This window comes from Hyperolius riggenbachi, chromosome 6, assembly GCF_040937935.1.
Source record: "Hyperolius riggenbachi isolate aHypRig1 chromosome 6, aHypRig1.pri, whole genome shotgun sequence".
In the NCBI taxonomy this organism is placed as follows: Eukaryota; Metazoa; Chordata; class Amphibia; order Anura; family Hyperoliidae; genus Hyperolius; species Hyperolius riggenbachi.
Genome location: NC_090651.1, coordinates 103,439,185 through 103,459,915, shown reverse-complemented (window position 1 = coordinate 103,459,915; position 20,731 = coordinate 103,439,185). Strand labels below are relative to the sequence as shown.

General features: G+C 44.7%; 1 protein-coding gene across 1 annotated transcript in view; it reads left to right on the top strand.

The window, feature by feature from the left end:
• Positions 1 to 20,731, top strand: part of PALMD (palmdelphin) — a 127,345-nt gene that overhangs the window by 72,210 nt on the left and 34,404 nt on the right. The gene's annotated exons all lie outside the window — the stretch shown is intronic.

Here is a 20,731-nt window from a genome sequence, read left to right as displayed (position 1 = left end):
CTATTTTGTATGTTCTTTATTTGAATTATTGTCTTACTTATTGCCAAGTGCTAATACAAGGGAAGATTAGGAATGGAAGGCCTGCGGTAATTTGAAAAATGAAAATACAAGTGGAACCTTGGTTTTGCAAGCATAATTTGTTCCAGAAACATGCTTGTAATTCAAAGCACTCTTTTATCAAAGTGTATTTCCCCATAAGAATTAATGGAAACCCAGATGATGTGTTCCACAATCCAAAAACAGTTCTAGAAAAATATTGAATACATGGTACTGTACTGTATAAAATAAAAATGTAAACAAGACTTTCCCTATAACTATCAGAATCATTGTTATCTGTTGGCTCAACCCAACTATTTTTTATGTGTGTGGCTTTAACAAGAAACTTACCCAATCACAGTTTTGTGCCTACTTTTGAGGATTTAATGAAAATGGAACCTTGTTCAGACTACACTCAGATTAAAGGACCATTTTCTGAACATCAGTTGCAAACTGAGAAAATATTGTGCAAGTGAGTAGGGTGGCTGGCTGGTATCTTACTATTTTGGCAGTTAAACAGCTGTTCAGGAAATGCTGCTGAAAACAAAGAAAATCCCGGGAATCCCCCATGAGGAGATGGACTGGCCCAAAACCTGTCCTTTCTGTCAGATTTTAACTGCCTACTTTTTTCGCAATAGTGGTCCTTTACGTACAATTAAGTAAAATCCTGCATCGTCAAAGGGAGAAGAACCATTGGCTCAGTTATAATGATGGGACGCAAGTATTCATTGCTTTGCTTGTATAGCAAGATGTTGCTTGTATATCAAGTCAAAATTTCACAACATTTTTTACTTGAATTGCAAAAGCGCTTTCAAACCAAGTTACTCTAAATCCAAGGTTTTACTGTATGTCCTTTAGGCTAGATTCACGTTGCACTGAGGTGTTGCATTGCATTGTGTTATAAGGAACACATTATGCATGCAACCAAAAACAATATTTATATTGGCATGCAGTGTCATGCATGTAAAGAAGTAGCTGACCAATGTGCACCTTCATAGTCTCACATCGTGCATGTCAGCAGGTGCGCCTCTGACAACACACTGTATTGTAATAATGGAATCAGTTGCATTGCATCATTACTGATGAGTTGTGTATTGTTCATACACTTTAAATCACACCATGTTACAGTGCGCAAACCAGTGTCTGTTACGATGCAACGCAACATGACAGTGTGGAAGTATTCTTCTTTCATGGTGTACCTGACTGGAATCTTGAGATTTGACTTGAGGTGTGGTGGAAGGTGTGTCATTTGCCCAGCCCTGGGCCGCACATGAGTCGGGTGAGGCAGGTTCCTTAGGTGGTGGAAGTGGGAGGAGTGGCGCTCATCTGGCCATGGGTGGGTGGGGGCCCACAAACTGGAGGGGGTAGCTGCCAGGAAGGGGGGCAGCGAGCACAGTGGTGGGGATTGGGGTCGGGCCCTCAGCTATGAGCGCAACGTGTGTCAGGCAGCAGGCGGGGTAATTACTCCCCTCATGTGTAAGTACAGTGAGCGGCATTGCTGGAAGTGCCAACCGGTGGAACGCGGAAGGAAGAGGTGAGTAATTACTTCCCCGCCTGGGGGGGAGGGGGTTAGACCCCCCCTCCCCACTGCTGTGCCCGCTGATACCCCCTCCAGGTTACCTATACTGGGGGCAATTATACTACCTATCGGGGGGGCGGCATCCTCAAAGTCTAGAACCGGCCCTGCTTTTGCCCAGCATGAAAAGTGTCCCTCTTCTTCATCTCTGAAAGTTGGGAGATATGCAGTTTTTCTAACAGCATAAATAATAATGTTTAAAGGCTTGGTGAAGAGGCGTACCACAGTCACTGTCCTCTACCTGTAAACCGGTCTGATGGACTGACTCATGGGGAATGCATGTGAACATCTAAATGACTTAAACTTTACATTTAAATAATAAAAAACACACTTAACATTAAAAGCTATTTTAAGGCTAAATCCCCTGATTTATTGGGGGCTTTAACCATTAAAGAAGAGCTTTCACCGAGGATTGAACTTCCAATCAGTAGCTGATACGCCATTTCCTACCAAAAATCTTTACCTTTTCTGGAATAGACAATTAGGTGGGTCTGTATGGCTGATATTGCAGTTAAAGAGACACTGAAGCAAAAAAAAAAAATATGATATAATGAATTGGTTGTGTAGTACAGATAATTACTAGAAGATTAGTAGCAAAGAAAATATTCTCATATTTTTATTTTCAGTTAGTGTTTTTTCTAACATTGCATCATTCTCTAATATGTGCATTTTAAAAAACACTCAGCATTCTAAATGTTTTTAGGCCTCGTAAACATCAGGGCCGTTTCTGTGCGCTTTTTACAGCGCACTGCCCTGTGCGATCAGCAAGGTATTTACTTTCCCATGTAACTAAATGTAGCTGGTTCACATCTATGCGCTGCGCTGAGCAGCGTTACAGAAACGTAGGGTTGCATGCATTTCTGTGCGTTGAGCTGGAAAGCGCACATCAATGCAAGTGAATGGGTGCGCTTTTTAGCGCATAGAAGCGCGTACAAGCGCATAGAAGCGCATGCATTTTTTACCCCTAATTGGAGAAATAAATACATTTACATACAAAAACAAAGTTTTATTGACAACTGCTGCTGGTACAACAAGCAAAACGTGCTTTAAAGAAGCGCAGTGCAACGCCCAGAAACGCACACTAAAGCGAGCACAAACACATGCGTTTTTTACCACGCGCTTTCACACGTTTTTCAGCGCAGCAGATGTGAACGAGGCCTTACACAGCAGGCTGTGAACTATTGACCTGTCCTCTTGCAGAGAAAAAGAAAATCCTTGTCTGACAGCTCAGATTATCAGATAACAACCTTCAGAACTCAGAGCTCTCTGCAACTATGAAAGTCGTAGAGCTCAATGGCTTTTTTGCATAGATAACAACTGAAGTCTCTTAACTCTTCTTGTACTGGAAACAATATTAGACGTATGTCTCTGCTCCTAATGTGTTATTTCTGAGCTGTACTACACATACAAATCATTATATCATAATTTTTTTTCACTTCAGTGTCTCTTTAAACCCCTCCCACAGTGTGATGTCATGACCAAGGTCCTGACAGTTTGCTGTCTGTGAACCTGTTGCATTTTGGGAAATAATGGCTTTTTCCAACTACCAAGCAAGCAGATTTTTCCTCTGAGGCATAGAATTCTCTGTAAACAACATTCCATACGGATCACCTGGCAGAACTAAAGATGTCACCACCAGTGATACATTTCAGAATGTAAATCCGGGAGAAGAAAGGTTTTACAATAGGCAAACACTGACTAAATAATCTATAAATAAATAATGCGAACAATAAGCAATTTTATTCATTATGTTATGTTCACTACATTTACTAGTTAAATACACCAACTCATGCTTAAAACGCCAACCAGAATATTCCATGATCTGTACACTTGAGCAGCAATAATATCTACCACAAGTCCATAAGGCCCAGCCCATATATTGTAATTGGTACCAGAGCCGGATTAAGGCTAAATGGGGCCCTAAGCAAAGTAACTGATTTGGGCCCCCCCATCATGTCGTAATAGAATCAGAAGATGCAGTTGCACAGCAATATGTCGCACACACCGGGCAGCCGAGCTACTGGTTGCTATGGGCAACAGCACGCTTTCCTCTGTGGGTGCACAATGCAGGGAATAGCAGCGGCAAAATGCAGAGTGAGAGATGAATGGCTGGGACATTTGCACTCAGGGGCTGGGGCACCCCTGTGAAGAGGGCGCCAGATATCACAGCAGCAGCACTTTCCCCCTGCATCTCCAGCCTGGCAATAGCAGAAAGCTCTGGACACCGCCAAACCGGAAGCCGTTCCCCAGACAGAATTACATAACCACTCCCACCACCGAACAACCAATTTCCTCCCAAACTAGACAGCCACCATGCAGCCTCCATCCCAGTGAATACGATAGTCCAGCAGAGAAGGCAGCCGCAGTGGGGGAGAATGACAGCACCAGATGAATCACATTCACCTATTGCGATCCAAGCAATAGAGGTCCCGTCATCCGGAGCCCATCTGTCTCCTCTAGAGTACTGCCGCTCTGTTACTACTACTATTACTACTTCCTACTTCATGTCTGATCTGAGAATCAGGAAGTTCAGAGCGAGCGGCTGCACTGTAGAAGAGACAGATGGGTTTCAGATGACGGGATCTCTATTGCTTGGATCATGGATAGGTGAGTGAGCGTTTGCCATCTGCTGCTAACATTCTTGCTGCAGCTGTGGTTCTCTGTGGGAAGGGAGGGTGGAGTGGGCAGCGGCAGAGCGCACAGTAGCAGGAGGGGGACCTAGGAGGAGAGCCTGGCTCTGAAGACAATCAGCAGCGCACGGCATCATTTGACAAGACAAGACAAATAACATTTATATCGCGCTTTTCTCCTGGTGGACTCAAAGCGCCAGAGCTGCAGCCACTAGGACGCACCCTATAGGCAGTAGCAGTGTTAGAGAGACTTGCCTACGGTCTCCTACTGAATAGGTGCTGGCTTACTGAACAGGCAGAGCTGAGATTCGAACCCTGGTCTCCTGTGTCAGCGGCAGAGCCCTTAAAGGGACTCCAAGCAGTGCCTGTGGATATGCCTTTAAGCATACCCACAACTAATTCATTACATCCTCACACCTACCAGCATGAGGTTTGTAATTATATCCCCCTGGGTTCCTTATATTTCATTGCATTGTGCTGAATCGAGCTGCCAACTTTGGAGAAAAGTCGTCCTGTGGCCGTGATTTCGATTGTGAAAATATCAAAAACTAAAAGGCATAGAGCAGCTGTTTATATATCATTGGAAAGAGGAGAAAAGGAGCTTTAAAATGATATGCATCTTTCCATAGTTACTGCACTGCTCAGAGTCCCTTTAACCATTATACCATCCAGCCACCGCTGACTTTGGAGAAAAGTCGTCCTGTGGCCGCGATTTCGATCGCGAAAATATCAAAAACTAAAAGGCATAGAGCAGCTGTTTATATATCATTGGAAAGAGGAGAAAGAGAGCTTCAAAATGATATGAATCTTTCCATAGTTACTGCACTGCTCAGAGTCCCTTTAACCATTATACCATCCAGCCACCGCTGACTTTGGAGAAAAGTCGTCCTGTGGCCGCGATTTCAATCGCGAAAATATCGAAAACTAAAAGGCATAGAGCAGCTGTTTATATATCATTGGAAAGAGGAGAAAGAGAGCTTTAAAATGATATGAATCTTTCCATAGCTACTGCACTGCTCAGAGTCCCTTTAACCATTATACCATCCAGCCACCGCTGACTTTGGAGAAAAGTCGTCCTGTGGCCGTGATTTCAATCGCGAAAATATCGAAAACTAAAAGGCATAGAGCAGCCGTTTAGATATCATTGGAAAGAGGAGAAAGAGAGCTTTAAAATGATATGCATCTTTCCATAGTTACTGCACTGCTCAGAGTCCCTTTAACCATTATACCATCCAGCCACCGCTGACAGGATGGCAAGGGCTGGTTTATGTGCTAATGGGGCCCCTTTGACTCTGAATGGGGCCCCAAGCGACTGCTTTTGTTGCCTGGTCGGTAATCCGGCCCTGATTGGTACTACCCCTACCAATAGACAGGTACCCACCAGTCCTTTTAGCCTTTTATGCGGGAAGGCCAGGTGGGAGAAGCTTGAATGTCCTCTTCAAAATGACCCAGAGCCCCAGGTCACCTCAGCATTTCTCGGTATATGGCAACACACCTGAGCCCTTATTGGCCCTGCTAACTACTAGTCATGTTACCAGACTTACAGTCCATATTTTATTGGTAGTTATTCATAAAGTGTCCTCAGTAACAGTATCTTCCAGAAGCTGAGATGTTTTCTCTCACACAGCCAGAACCCGGCTGCCCATACTATTTTTCCAACTATATGAAGATCCCCATGTTCTCTGCCACCCTATGCAGATTTGCAGCCCTAATGCTAGATATACACTATGTCATTTCCTGTCAGATCGACGTGTCAAAGCTAAAATTTCCCACTGTCCGATCTGCTCCCAATCGATAACAGGATCAATTTTGTGAAGTAGTGATCTGAAATTGGGGGCAGATCTAACATATTGGAAATTATCATTTCGATGACAGGAAATTGCATAGTGTGTACTTAGCAATGCATAGTGTGTACCTAGCATTACAATAGTAGCTCACTGAGGTCTCTATATTAGGAATCACTGATATGCTTGGCTTTTTCTATGTCTCTGAGCAGCTGTTGTGTGACCTGTGACCTCCCTGACCCCCCTGCTGTACAGATGTAAGTTACAGCAGCTGAGAATGTAGAGGAGCCCTGTATGAGTTTTTTATGCCACAAAATGTACATTTTACTTTTTTTTTCTCTTTTACAAAATCACACAACTGCTGGCTTGTGATAGATTATTGGGTACAAATCAGTAAGTTATTAATACATTCTCATTGCTGATTAAACTACTTCACAGCGTCTTGTGGAGTCTCATTTTGAAGATGTTGTACACATAGAGTTACAGATTGCCCAGCAAGCTCATGGTAAACCTGATCTCCTAGGTGTGTGTAAGGAGCTAAAAGGGACTAAAAAGCTCTCTTACTAAAATGCTATGTAAAATAGATACAGTGTTCTCCCCAGAATCTTTTCAAGCCGGGTGGCATGAAAAAGTAGCTGGGTGGAGTGAGATGAGGGAATGCAGGGTCGGTGCTTCTGTGCACAACCCTGCTTACAGCATAGGAGGAGGTGAGCCAATGACAGCTGGGTGCTCACAAAAACTAGCCGGGTGCAGCACCCGGCTAAAAGTGCCTGGGGAGAACACTGAAATATTTGCCTACAAGTTAGGTGTGATTATTCAGGTTGGGATGAGCATATGATGTCTCCCACAGTGCATTACTGCCAATTATGCAAATTGTCCCTAAAAGCTAGACACACCTCTAAAACCACTGGAAAGCAATGATGTGTCATCTTATTAATTGTACAGAGCCACAATAATCCAACATGCATACAGACCATTTCAGATTGATTGATCCTCATCAGTGCATGGCATGGATTAATTTGGCTCTATGGAGTAGGACTTGAAACACCCAAAGCTCCAGATTACCCAGCAAGCTCATGGTGAACCAGAACTCTTAGGAGTATGTAAGGCATTAAAGGGACCAAAAAGCCCTCTTACTAAAATGCTATGCAAAGCAAAATTTCACAAATATCCTGGTTGGAGTGAGCTTATGAGATGTCCCACAATCAAAGGGATGATTTGCATATTCAGCAGTGATGCATTGTGGGAGACCTCATATGCTCACTCTAACCTAAATAATTGCAAATACCTTCTGTTTTAAGAAAGCAAATTTCTGTTTCTTTATTCATAAAGAGACTTAAAAGAGAAATAACTGCTACGTTACACATGACACTTTTTTTTTCTGTTCAGCATGACTCTGCCAATGTGTGCAGAGGAAAGCTTTCCGATATGATTGCCAAGTGGCACATTCAGTGCTGAATAGCTATAATGTGCAGTGACCTTAACCTCTATGCCATTTGTTAGTATTTTATAGCTCTGTGTGAGTGTCAGAGTACACACTGTACCATGCACTGATTAACTCCTTGAGGTAGATGTGCTGTAAGTCTAGCAGAGTGTAGAGCAGCCTGGGTTGCATTATTACATATCAACTGCAAGATCAGAGTTCAGTATCTGAAGATACTGTAGTACCTGCAAGAGCACAGTACAGATATTACCAATGGACAGATTTCTGCAAACGCCTCACAGGCCACACGAATGGGCGGAGACTGCAGAAGGAAAAGGTGGGGCTAGTGCACATGTAGGATGGGGGCTGATCGCAAGTCTTAAGGCCCCTACACTACCTGCAAGTCTCCGGAGGTCCACCACTCCACCAAATATCCAAGTAATAAATGAAGACAGAGACAGTACTCTTGCTTGGCAGTAAACTGTATTCAGAAAATGGCATGCAACACACAACTAGTTTTGGGGGTTACCCTTTCTTCAGATGACCTCAGGAAGGATGGATGAGGCTCTGTTCCCACTTGTTGCAAAAAAAACATGTTTTTGCAAGCTCTGCTCAGCATAGAAAGCAGACCCTAATGTTAAAAAATTGTCCTGTTTGCTGCCACGCAAATACTCACATGTCTCCTGGCTCCACTGCTGCTGATTCCTCCGCTCAGTCCCAGTAAACAGATCGGTGCTAGGCAGAAGCATGGGGATCCTCATTGGTTTGGATAAGCCCCATGCTCCTGCCGCCGTCTGGTCACTGAGCTCCAAGACCAAGTGTAGCACTCAGCAGCCGTAGACCCGGGGGACACGTATCACCGATCCCGATTAAAATGGACAGAACACACAGGCAGAGTAGAATGGATGGTGCAGACATGCGATGGAGCAAAGCTTACCATGCCGTTTTGCATCCGCTGCATGTGGGAAGTGAGCCTGAGGCCCGTTTCACACTGCAAACTGGCGGTGCGGCAGCCATGCTGCAACGCCGAAAACAGGAATTCGGGGAATACCGCATTACTACGCGGTATCCCCATCTGACATTGGGCCAAGCATTGATCCCTGCTTTGGGGTATGTGGATGTGCACTGAAGCGTATTGTAAAAATACGCTTCCGTACATGTATGCCGCAACGTCAGGTCGTTAACTTTAAAAAAATCCCTGCGTCGCCATAGACTAACATGAATTCCGGGCTGATGCAGATTGCCGCAAGTCGCCGCATAAGCTGCATGGTAACGTAGTTCTGGACCAGCGTCCAGGATGCAGAGAAAACGTCACTTCCGCTGTGCCGTACTGTTGAGCCATACTGTGGCAGTATTAAAAGTCTCCATAGACTTTCAATGCCCAGCGGTGGGGTGCGGTAAAAATACCACACCGCCTGTGTGAAAGGGCCCTGAGGATGGTCAGGTCTGTATCATGCTGTTTTCTCTGAGGTCTCTCTTTATGGGAGTATAACACTGAGAGAGAATGAGTTTGTTTCATAAGTCTCAGAGATGGGTGGTAAAGATAATGCAATGAATTCCTTGAACAACATTCACAACAATGTTGATGCTTAACTTCAGTATAACATCTGGCGGATGCTGCATGCAAGGTCTATCATGCCTTTCTTGGACTCAAGTCCTCTAATATACTTCCATGACAGCACGCCATTAGCACTGGTCGCAAGTTGCACTTTCCCTCCGATAACATTCAGAAAGTCTCGAAGACATGCATGCAAAATGGGCACTGTGGAAATTTGGGTGCCAAATATTGCTGCTAGTAGAATATTGGTAAAATAACCGACATTCTACTATCATGCATTAGTAATTCCAATAGTAAAATAGTGGTACATTTTACAATTTTACTATTGTTAAACTTAACCCTATTCTCACATGAACCCTCCCACTATGTCTAAGGACCTGTACACACTGAAAAGCGCCAAGCTTAAAGGGACCCTGAGCTCCTTTTAAAATCGATATTTGGACTTACCTGGGGCTTCCTCCAGCCCACTGTAGCCTGCAAGGTCCCCCCGGCGTCCTCCTGGCTCCTCTCCCGGTCCCACTGGCGTTAACCACTTCAGCCTATCTAGACAAGTGTTCTCGTCCAGAGAGGCACTGTTAAAATCTAACTGGATGAGTATTCTCGTCCAGCGTTTAAGCAGCAGTACCCATGGGGTCGTGGGGCTGCAGCCCAGCGGTTTTCCGTTCCGGCGATTGGGGAAGAGAAGCCAAGCTTCTGTGAACCAATTGAAGCCAATTGAAGTGCCTGTAATGAATGGACATGTCCATTCATAATAATTCATAATAATTCATAATCCATTCATAATAAAGTACGTGAATAAACTAACTAACTAACTAACCCCCACCCTAGTTTCCATGCAAGTAAATGAAAGGGAGGGGGGGGGGGACACAGTAAGGGGGAAAAAAAAAACATAGTTGCCTTAAGGACTTTTTTTTTTTTTTTTTTTTTTTAAATATGCATGTCATGAGGGTATATTACTGTTACTTTAGGACATATAGGTTAACAATGGATGGGACACAAAAAAAAAATAAAACAGAAAAAATACACCTTTATTTCCACATAATATATTGACGCCATACATTGTACTAGGAGCATAATTTAAATGTTGTGATAGCCGGAACTAATGAGCAAATAAAACAGGTGGGTTTTATTTATAGTAGCATTGCTTATTTTAAAGCTATAGGGGATGGCATTGGAGAAATAGTGTATTTTTTCTTTTTTGTGTGTGTATTTGCCTATAAAATGCATAGAAAATAAAGTAATTACTGAAAACAAGAATTGCCCACAAAAAGCTTAATTTGTGGCGAAAAAAACAAGATATACATCATTTACGTGTGATGAGTAGAGATAAAGTTATTGGCGAATTAATGGGAGGAGCGCTGACGGAAAAATTGCTTCCGTCCTGAAGGTGAAAAAACCTGTAGGCTGAAGTGATTAATCTGGATCGGGGACTTCAGGCCGAAGTCCCCGATCCGCGCCCCTGCCGCGCACACTCTAAGACTGAACTGCGCATGCGCAGGACTCTCACGTCAGCCTGCGTGATGACACGTAGCATGCACAGTGGGGGGCGCGCATCGCTGCAGGCAACACAATTGTGATTTTCAAAAAATTGCACCAGTGTGTACAGGACCTACCTGCCACCTTCTTTGACCTCTCTCCATGTCAGCTTACCAAAAGGGCAACAGGGGAGCGCTAAATCTACTACCTTGCCTAGGGCCCCATTACATCTTACTCCATCGCTGGCTTTGTATACTAAAGAGTGTGCTGTGTGTAATAGATGGGTTCAACCACTTGCCGGCCGCCCACTACCAATAGGCGGCGGCAAAGTGGCACCCCCAGGACCACGTAACGGCGATCGGCGGCGGCACCTGGGGGACTGAGTAGCCGGGGATCGCGGGTGGGAGGAGCCTAATGCCGCTGGATGCGCACATCCGGCTGCATTAGGCTCCGCCCACCCGCGACGTCAGCCCGCCAAGTAGCAGCGCCAGCGGGTTGTTAACCCCCGATCTGCCGCACACAAAGTGTATAATACACTTTGTTAAGCTAACAAAGTGTATTATACAGGCTGCTTCCTGCCCTGGTGGTCCCAGTGATCGAGGGACCACCAGGGCAGGGGGCAGCCCTTCTAGTAACAACACACACACACTGACCCTGCCCTCCCTGCCTCCTGATCGCCCACAGCACCCCTCAGACCCCCCTTGATCACCCCCTCAGACCACTGTTTGCACCCAATCACCTCCCTAATCACCCACCAATCACTCCCTGTCACTATCTGTCAACGCTATACTTTAGATTAGGTCCTAAACTGCACCCTGGGGGCTCCTGATTACCCCCCCCCACACACACACACCCTCAGATCCTCCCCAGACCCCCCCCCCCCGACCCCTTCCTGTGTACTGTATATATCTATTATCCCCTGTAATCACCCACTGATCACCTGTCAATCACCCATGAATCACCCCCTGTCACCACCTGTCACTGCCACCCATCAGATCAGACCCTAACCTGCCCCTTGCGGGCACCTGATGACCCAGCCACACCCTCAGATCACCCTCAGATCACCTCCCAAGTGCATTGTTTACATCTGTTCTCCCCTCTACTCACCCACTGATCACCCATCAATCACCCATCAATCACGCCCTGTCACCACCTGTCACTGCTACACATCAGATCAGACCCTAATCTGCCCCTTGCGGGCACCTAATTACCCGCCCACACCCTCAGATCGCACTTAGACCCCCCCCCGATCACCTCGCCAGTGCATTGCTTGCATCTATTCTCCCCTCTAATCACACCCTGATCACCTATCAATCACCCCGTCACCCCCTGTCACCACCTGTCACTGCTACCCATTAGATCAGACCCTAATCTGCCCCTTGCGGGCACTTAGACCCCCCCCCCACACCCTCAGATCGCCCTCAGACCCCCCCCCCCCCGATCAACTCCCCAGTGCATTATTTACATCTGTTCTCCCCTCTAATCACCCAGTGATCACCCATCAATCACCCCCTGTCACCACCTGTCACTGCTGCCTATCAGATCAGACCCTAATCTGCCCCTTGCGGGCACCCAATTACCAGCCCACACCCTCAGATCGCCCTCAGACCCCCCCATGATCCTCTCGCCAGTGCATTGCTTGCATCTATTCTCTCCTCTATCCCACCCTGATCACCTATCAATCACCCCGTCACCCCCTGTCACTGCTAACCATCAAATCAGACCCTAATCTGCCCCTTGCGGGCACCCAAACACCCGCCCACACCCTCAGATAGCCCTCAGACCCCCCCTGATCACCTTGCCAGTGCATTGCTTGCATCTATTCTCCTCTCTAATCACACCCTGATCACCTATCAATCACCCCGTCACCCCCTTCACCACCTGTCACTGCTACCCATCAGATCAGACGCTAATCTGCCCCTTGCGGGTACCCAATTGCCCGCCCACACCCTCAGATCGCCCTCAGACACCCCCCCCGATCACCACCCCAGTGCATTGCTTGCATCTATTCCACCCTCTAATCACACCCTGAGACACACATCAATCACCTCCTGTCACCAGCTGTCACCCCCTAGCACACTGCCCATCAGATCAGGCCCTAATTTGCCCCGTGTGGGCTCCTGATCAATCGGCCAAACCCTCACCCACCCCACCGCAGTGACAACATTTTTTTTTCTGATCACTGCTGGTCTCTATGACTTAATTGTTGCTGAGACCAACCGTTATGCCACACATATCTTCTATGAACTCACCATACTTCTAACGGAATACCTTGGGGTGTTGTCTTTCTAAAATGGGGTCACTTGTGGGGTTCCTAAACTGCCCTGGCATTTTAGGGGCCCTAAACGGCGAGGAGTAGTCTGGAAACCAAATGCCTCAAAATGACTTGTGAAATCCTAAAGGCACTCATAGGACTTTGGGCCCCTTAGCGCACCTAGGCTGCAAAAAAGTGTCACACATGTGGTATCGCTGTACTCAGGAGAAGTAGTATAATGTGTTTTGGGGTGTATTTTTACACATACCCATGCTGGGTGGGAGAAATATCTCTGTAAATGGACAATTGTGTGTAAAAAAAAAAATCAAATTGTCATTTACAGAGATATTTCTCCCACCGTTTCTAGACTACTCCTCACGGTTTAGGGCCCCTAAAATGCCAGGGCAGTATAGGAACCCTACAAGTGACCCCATTTTAGAAAGAAGACATCCCAAGGTATTCCGTTAGGTGTATGGTGAGTTCATAGATTTTATTTTTTGTCACAAGTTAGTGGAAAATGACACTTTGTGAAAAAAAACAATAAAAATCAAAAACTCGTGACAAAAATTAAAATGCTGGGTAGGAGAAATATCTTTGTAAATGAACAATTGTGTTTAAAAAAATCAAAAAAATCTAATTTACAAAGTCCTATGAGCACCTTTAGGCTTTACAGGGGTGCTTACAATTTAGCACCCCCAAAATGCCAGGACAGTAAACACACCCCAAAGTATTCAGAGAGGGGCATGGTGAATCCGTGGCAGATTTTATTTTTTTTGTCACAAGTTAGCAGAAATAGAAACTTTTTTTTTATTTTTTTTTGTCACAAAGTGTCATTTTCCGCTAACTTGTGACAAAAAAATAAAATCTTCTATGAACTCACCATGCCTCTTAGTGAATACTTTGGGATGTCTTCTTTCCAAAATGGGGTCATTTGGGGGGTATTTACACTATCCTGGAATTCTTGTAAGAATTCCAGGATAGTTCTTATAGAGTTTGTAAACGCTATAACTTTTACCCAAACCAATAAATATACACCTTTTTTATTTTTTTTAATCAAAGACATGTAGCACAATAAATTTGGACAAAAATGTATATAGAAATTTTACTTTATTTGAAAAATGTCAGCACAGAAAGTAAAAAAATTTTTTTTTGACAAAATTAATGCCTTTTTGGATGAATATAATAAAAACTAAAAATCCCAGCAGCAATCAAATAGCACCAAAAGAAAGCTGTATTAGTAACAAGGAAAGGAGGTAAAATTCATTTAGGTGGTAGGTTGTATGACCGAGCAATAAACCGTTAAAGCTGCAGTGGTCTGAATGGGAAAAAAAGTGTCTGGTTTAACGGGTTTTAAGACTGCAGTCCTTAAGTGGTTAAAAATAATATATATAGTATTTTTTAATCGATTAATACATTGGTTCAGGAACCACATGCTGCTGACAGCTGACTTCAGAAGACACTTGCAGCAGAGATCTTATACTAATGAAATAAGCTATTTCTATAGTAATTCTAATCATTATTAACAGTGTGCCCAACCTGTCTTCTCACATTTTCATGGCTCCTACAAATGAGAAAGAAACAGTTTATTAATCTCATTAATCCGTGTTCTTGGCAATCCACTTCTTAAATCAGATTCTGCCTTGTACTGGATTCCTTCTCTAATGAGAGATAAATGAGGACCAATGTATCACTGATTTATCCTATAAAGACAAAGCCTCTATAATCTGGTGATTACTAGCAGGCTGGTTCTTTAGTTCCCAACACTCATGTGGGGATTACTAGCTCATTGCTCTGGCTTTATTCTGCTTCTTGAGAACAGGGCTTTCCCATTTAAAGAAAAACTCTGCCTAAAAGGCCTCTTGCGCAATACATGCGATTTCGATTCTGAATTGCGATTTTCAAGCAATTTTACATGCGACTCTGATTTGCGATTTTGAATCAGACCAGCATGCTGCATTTTTTCTTCGTTTTTCTTCTTTTGTTGAGAGCATCCTGGGAAAATCAAGAACGCAAATCGAAATCAGATTTGCAGTGTGCAAGAGGCCTAAATCTGTTTGACCCTAAACTACAGGAATTTCGGTACTTATCCGTTAGTCGGGCGCATCCGGCAGGATGTAGGTTGTAGCTAATTTCATTCATACTTAGTTAAAATAGTACTGTGTGAATGGTAGCGCCGCAGGTGGCGCTAATTACATTGATACAGCACGTAACTACAGTGTTTATGGGAACTAATATGTATTTCAAGTGGCCGGAACTGTCACTTAATGGAATTAAAATGAAGGCGGCGGCAATTTAACAGATGAAGCCGCCGCCTTCGTCTGTTCTTCTTCTTCTTATCCCCCTTTGCCCTCCTCTCGCTTCTATACAATGTTGGCAGCCTGCGGGACATGCATGTCCCCCCAGAGTCGTTCGTCGCGGCAGGGAATCCTGCTTCTTTTCTTGCGACGAACGACTGTGAGGGGACACGCGTGCCCTCCCCCCAGCTGCCAGCATTGTATAGAAGCGAGAGGAGGGCAAAAGGGGATGAGAAGAAGAAGAAGAAGAACAGACGAAGGCGGCGGGTTCATCTGTTAAATTGCTGCCGCCTTCATTTTAATTGCATTAAGTGACAGTTCCGGCCACTTGAAATACATATTAGTTCCCATTAACAATGTAGTTACGTGCTGTATCAATGTAATTAGCGCCACCTGCGGCGCTTCCATTCACACAGTACTACGTTAACGAAGGGCTCATTCACACTACACAACGCAAGCACGAACACGATTTCGTGCTTGCGTTGCCATCGCACGGTCAACGCACGGAATGCACGTTGGGGAGCGCTAGAGCGCAGATGCCGGCAGCCGTACCCGTCGGGAAATGTGTGCGTCGTGCGATTATATGTCCCCAGAAGCGTTACATCGTAACGCATGGGAACGCACACCTGTAGTGTGAATGGTAACATGAAAGTCTATGGACTTTCATGTTGCCATGTGGATCGGGCACTATGTGCGTTGCGTCAAAACTGACAGCGCAGCACATAGTGTGAATGAGCCCTAAGTATGAATGAAATTAGCTACAACAGCGCCACCTGCCGGATGTGCCCGGCTAACGGATAAGTACAGGAATTTCTTATTACAGAGGGGTGAAAGATCTGTAAGTCTTTTACCATTCAGTCGCTCTATATATGTGTATATAAATCTAAAGGCGTGATTTCTACAATGATTTTTCAGACATCTGGCAATTTTAAGTGGTATAAGTGGCAACTGTGGCATTCGTTGCGAGACAACTGAGACCTCATGTAAGAGCATATTGCAACAGTAGTTTGTGATTGGGCGGTCCAAAAACTAAAGTTGGCTACAGACAACTCATCCTTTTATGTGTAAAGCCAATTTATAGCCGTTTATAGGGATGCTTCCGCAGGTCAGGATATTATTATTTATAATATTTACATAACTCACAAACTTTTGGACAGAGTTCACAATTGTTTGTTTGCACAGATGGTTATATAACTGCTTTCTGCAGAACATGGCAGGCTATGGTATACAACAATACCATTCAGATCAATACCATACAAAAAGTGCTGTATATTAAAGCGGACCTGAACTCTATACACAACAGCATAATAACCTTTAAAAAAACATTTCTTTGTTACAGCTGATACAAATCCTGCAATAAGTCTGCAGTGTATATACTTCCTGCTTTCATGGAAGCAGACATATTGTTAACATTCTGTGTTTCCAATTACCTCTCTACCATGGCAGTCAGCAGTCACAGCTGAGATATCAAATTACACTGGTGATTAGTCACAGATGAGGGGGAATTAGACAGGCTAAACTCTCTAAATGCACATAGGGTGCATCTCCATATGTATTCTTTCTGTCCTGTGCGAGAGTTTAGGTCCACTTTAATGAAAGATGTATAGTAATTGCGAACTACAGTTCAAAAAGTCCAATGTGGAAAGTTTTAAGGCCCTGATGACAGAATGCTTCCGGTTTGCCAAGGTTTTCTCAGGGTGTAGTGAAGCTGCAATCCCGGCCTGGATTTATTTAGGGAAAATAAAGTCCCCATCACAGGTGTAAGGTGAGGTAGAAGGCACCAAGATGAAATTAAAGTGTACCTGAGATGGGGTATGTAAATTTTTTTTACATACCTGGGGTTTCCTGCAGCCCCTTCCAGCCTGACCACACCCACACCGCCGTCCTCCGGTGCCTTCGTAGTACTTTGCAGACGCAGAACACTCCTGGCCATGGGAGCGTGACGAGGGAGCGCGCACAGCCTGACTGCACCTGCGCAGTATGCCATGGACAGGAGGACTTTCCGGGGCAATTTGTAGAGGCTGCAGGCAGCAGAGGATTGCTGCGTGGGAGCGATCAGGCCGGATGGGGCTGCAGGAACCCTAAAGTATGTATACATTTTTCTCTATCCCCCCACCCCGTCTCAGGTTTACTGTAAAATACCTTTTAAAATGTTAAAAAGGAGAAGTAATGGAAGAGTATCCATGGCGCTCCCACTTGTTCACCCCAGCCATCTGGTACATAGTCCTTTTATCAGTATCTGATGTATTCGCCAAGTACAACAGATTTGTTTGTGGTACACATCATCGTTGGGCATAGTGCAAGTTGACATACAGTGAATAACAACCACAGAATACAGACATAAAGATAATGAGGCATAGGTTGTAATCAGTAATGCAGGGAGTACCATGCTAGGAGGTTTAACTGTGATACAGGCTTGAATTCAAAAGGAGGACTGCTTGGGGGAAAAAAAGTGTTCCTGTGCCTGTAAGTTTGTGTGGGGATGATTCTGAAGCGGCGTCCTGAAGGAAGGAGGTTGAAGAAATGGCTGCCAGGGTGGTAGGAATCATGCTTGATCCTGTTGGCCCTGGTTCTCAGCCTAGATGTGTGAAGGAGTTACAGCGGTGGTAGGGGTGTCCCAATTATCCATTCCACATTGTTGATTACCCGTTGGAGTTTGTAATTCCTGCTAGCAGTTGTGCCTGCATAACAGATGATAATAGAGGAGCACAGAATAGGCTCAGTGGTGGCAATGTAGAAACTGGTCAGCAGCTCCTGCTGCATACCAAACTTCCTCAGTTGTCTCAGAAAGAACAACCTTTGCCAAGCTTTTTTTTGGCATGTGGAGGTGTTCTGAACCCATCTCGAGTCATGGGTGATTGGTCTACAGAGGAACCAAACATTTGGTACTCTAGTGACTTCAGCGTCTTTGAAAAAGGTTTGGTTTGAGTGAGGGAGCTTTCTGAAGTCCACAATCAGCTCAACAGTCTTTGCAGAGTTTAGGACAAGCTTGTTATCCTTACACCAATTGCAGATACTCATGATCTCACTGTGGTAGGCACATTCACCATCACTGGCGATGAGGCCAAGGATGGTTATAGCCCTGGAGAAGTGGGGAACACCTGCAAATGAGATTTAGTATCTGAGCCTTTTTATTGTAGACCACATGTATAGTTACGCCCTGCTGTAACCAGTTGGTCGGTTTTTAGCAATTTCCCACAGAGGCCTTAATATGTCTGATTAAAAGCTGACACACCCCTATCAAATTGTATTATGGGAATCCTTCATGACCGCAGCTCTCAGTAGTGACTATTTCAAACTCATTAGTGGTGGCAGCATCAGAACAAGGTGCTGAGAACTGGAGATGCCTCAAGCAAGTGGTATTATTGTTTATGTAATTTGATGTAATTATTCTGATTCTTTTGCAATGGGTTGTTTGTTGTGAGAACAAATACGCTGATGAGCACACAGGGTTTGTCCAGTCTTGTTTGCAGCATATATTCCTTGGTCTTACAAATAGTAAAACAGAAAATATTTCTGGCCCTCTGCTTAAAGGAAAACTAAAGTCAAATAAAAAAAAAGATTTTAACTTATGAGCCCCGTGGACTCCTACTGTGCCAACAATGTCCTTCTAATCCCCCTCCGGGCAGCAGCGGTGACCTCCGCAAAGCTGGCCTGTCGCTGCCAGCCGGCGGCTACTGCGCACCCTGGCTGCCCTCCTGCCGCAGGAAGTGTTCTGTGCAGCAGCAATTTCTGCATGCGCAGAACGCTCCTGGAGACAGGAGGGCGGCCAGGGTGCTTGCAGCTCGGGGCCATGCATGCGCAGTAGTCCCTGACTGGCGGCAACAAGTCAGCTTTGTGGTGGTCGCTGCTGCTGCAGGAGGGGATCAGGAGGACGTTGTGGGCACAGAACGAGTCCAGAGAGCTGGAAGAAGCCCCAAGTAAGTTAACCACTTTACCCCCACGCGTACGAATTTCTCCGTCCCTTTTTCCATCCTTTAACCCCCAGGGACGGAGAAATCCGTACTTTCCGCGCTCCCGCTGCTGCCCGCGCTCCCGCTCGTAAACACGCCGCCCGCCGCTAGTAAACACGCCGCCGGCCGCTCGCCCGGAGATCAATGAACGGGAAAATCCATTCCCGTTCGTTGATCTAAGCCCCGCAATGATCCGCTGCTCTTCGATGGGCAGCGTGATCATTGTGAAAAAAAACAAACACTCACAGCCTCCTAGTACTTCCTGCGAGCGTCCGGAAGGACGCTCGCAGGTCGCAATAAACAAAAAGTTACTGTTGCCATCTTGTGGCCATATAGTAAAACTACACCCTAAGCATTTTTTACATATAAATAAATTAGTGTTACACAAAAAATTACCTCATTACCTCCCACACTCCCCATTTTTTTTTTTTTGTAATTAAAACAAATTTAAAAAATTTACAATAAAAAAATACATAAATAGTTACCTTAGGGACTGAACTTTTTAAATATTTATGTCAAGAGGGTATAACACTGTTACTTTATAAACTATGGGCTTGTAATTAGGGATGGACGCAAAACTGAAAAAAATGCATCTTTATTTCCAAATAAAATATTGGCGCCAAACATTGTGATAGGGACATAATTTAAACGGTTTTATAACCGGGACAAAAGTGCAATTAAATTTCATGGGTTTTAATTACAGTAGCATGCATTATTTAAAAACTATAATGGCGAAAACTGAAAAATAATTTTTTTTCCCACATTTTTCCTATTTTCCCATTAAAACACATTTAGAATAAAATAATTCTTGGCATAATGTCCCACCTAAAGAAAGCCTAATTGGTGGCAGAAAAAACAAGATATAGTTATTTCATTGCGATAAGTAATGATAACGTTATAGACGAATGAATGGAAGGAGCGCTGAAAGGTGAAAATTGCTCTGGTGCTCAGGGGGTAAAACCCCTCAGTGGTGAAGTGGTTAAAATCTATTTTTTTTATTTGACTTTAGTTTTCCTTTAAGCAGAGGGCCAGAAATGTTTTCTGTTTTTCTATTTGTAAAACCAAGCAATATATGCTGCAAACAAGACTGTGTGCAAAAAACCCTCATCAGTGTATTTGTTCTCACAACAAACAACCCACTGCAAAAGAATCACAATAATTACATCAGATTACATAAACAATAATACCACTTGCTTGAGGCATCTCCACTTCTCAGCACCTTGTTCTGATGCTGCCACCACTAATGAGCCCTGAATAGAGTATGTCACTGGGATTCCCGGGTTTCCCCATTGTATTCCTGTCAATCCGCACATGCATGCTGCACCGCCGCTGCAAACATGTTTAAAATTCCTGCGTTGCCCATAGCCGTACATTACTACGTCTGGCGGTAACGTGCTGTGGACTTTGCAGTGACTTGGCGGCATATCCGGCGCAACCCCATGCCATAAGTGTGCTTGGCCCCATTGCCTTGCATTGCTGTTGCATTACCCTGCGGTAAAACACGTTAAAGCAACACAGGTTTGCAAGCCAAGTATAAAGGGGGCCTAAATCTCGTGTTGGGGTCGCACATTTAATGGAGCTGCAAGTGGGAGAACAGAGGGGACCCAGAGGACATCAGGGGACCTCACAGACTACGGGGGGCTTTGGAGAAGCCCCAGGTAACTAAAAGACTGCAGATTTAAGTTCAGTTCAGGTTCCCTTTAAAATGCAGGGCCTTTTCAGTACGGTTTTAGTGATGCTGCTTTGG